The 1,688-nt window shown below is 35.5% G+C and overlaps 1 protein-coding gene across 6 annotated transcripts in view; it reads left to right on the plus strand.

Moving 5' to 3' along the window:
- Positions 1 to 1,183, plus strand: part of LOC113575187 (ras-related protein Rab-37) — a 28,859-nt gene extending 27,676 nt beyond the window's left edge. For 4 of the 6 annotated variants that reach the window (XM_027006544.2, XM_027006546.2, XM_035530394.1 and 1 more), the window contains one exon: positions 1 to 1,183. This exon is cut by the window's left edge and continues 1,214 nt beyond it. The gene's annotated coding sequence lies outside the window, so the exon portion shown is untranslated. The other 2 variants (XM_035530395.1, XM_035530396.1) reach the window with 1 other exon arrangement.
- Positions 1,184 to 1,688: the final 505 nt, after the last annotated feature.

A 1,688-nucleotide genomic window follows, 5' to 3' on the forward strand; every position in this document is an offset into this window, starting at 1 on the left:
ACTGACTTGTGTTCTTTGTGTGTTACTGTCTTTCTTGAGATGTCACAAGATATCTGAAGAAAACCAAAACAGAAATGTTTCCCAAAAGTGACAACTTTGACAGATAGATTATATACACGTACTCATTACTTCTGCAGATTTGAGATAGGGGGATAGCAGTTTTGTAGTAAAGAAGAACTCTAGAGGAAGCCATAAATGACTGAAATAAATTTCTTAGAAATTATTCTGATGAATCTGTCCTCGAGTAGCAACATGCAACTTCATTAATTAGTCAACATTTTCAGTATAAATATAAACTAGACTGTAACAGGTCTGAAAAGACGTGGTAAATCAATTCTGGAAGTGTTTCTTCCGCTTTAGCCAAACATTCATCTGTATTCTTTTGCTGTTTATAGCACGATCATATCACACACCTATTTTACGGAAAAGGGTAAAACTAGAAAATATGAGAATAATTTCAATGATTCTAAACGTATTTGGGGAAAAATAAGCTTTTTACTTATGTTATTGGTTTTTATCAGTGCTATATGTTTCTATGGAACATACTATAATACCCACAAGTGTGTCCCTCACAAGCAATGAGATCTTTTCTGTGTTATACAAGTCACATTATACCAAGCAACATGTTATAAACTGTTACAGCAAAAGTTTTGATTTGGTAGCTAGCTGTTAACTGGCTAATGAACATCTTGTGAACATCTTTAAAAGGAACTGAATACAGTCTTTCTTGCTTGTATGAGGAAAATACAGTGTAACATGGAATTGATAGTCTTTTTACTTTTTATGGTTTTCTTAAACTTAAAATGTAATAGGTTTATCAGTTATATTAATTCCATGATATCCAAGACTGAATCAGTGGAACCATATAAAACCACAGTATTTTTGAAATATCTGTGCTATAAATCCATTGTTGCCTCTTGCTTCAGGATCCATGATAGCCAGAGAACCATGTGACAGCCCTGTCAACACCAAATGATACAGATGGAAAGGTGAACTTGTATGTCATGGGTTAGGGCACAACCACGGCATTGCCACGGCATTGTAAGCACAAGGAAAAGAATATCAAAGAAGAAACGAATCCAGTCAAAATCATGATTAATGTACAGAATCCAGCTGAAACTGAGGTGACATTAAAGGCGGGTTGCGACTCAGATGACAGCTCTGAAAGTGTGACTGTTTAAAAGTAAAGTGCAAAAAAGAATGCATCTCTTTCAACAACAGCTTGCTAACCTAGCTAACTATTAAAACGTTTGTAAAATGAGAAGTCAGTCTGTGCCTCGACCAAGCAGGTTTTGAGGTATAATTGGGGTCGAGGTCCCGCAACAGTCTCCGTGTTTTTATTTAGCGTTATTGAAACAGTTGATGGAAAGGACTGTTATTAGTCTTGTTATATAGGCCTATGAACGTTCTATATTTGTATACACAATTGTGAAGGGGGGAATAAACTGGTCATATGTTATCTTAAACACTGTCAAATATGATTATTGGTCTTTTCATATTGCGAGATCTGAACTTCTTCATGAATGGCTGTGATCTGATTATCAGGAGACAGCACAAACACAAGTGTAACTCCATGTGGGGACCCGCTTAAAGGAATATAAACTGGTTCCTTTGGGGACTACTAAGCAATCTGTTTGATCTAATTCACGCTGCAGTTTATAGAAAAAAAAAAGTAAACTTTGATAGTT

This window comes from Electrophorus electricus, chromosome 1, assembly GCF_013358815.1.
Source record: "Electrophorus electricus isolate fEleEle1 chromosome 1, fEleEle1.pri, whole genome shotgun sequence".
Classification (NCBI taxonomy): Eukaryota; Metazoa; Chordata; class Actinopteri; order Gymnotiformes; family Gymnotidae; genus Electrophorus; species Electrophorus electricus.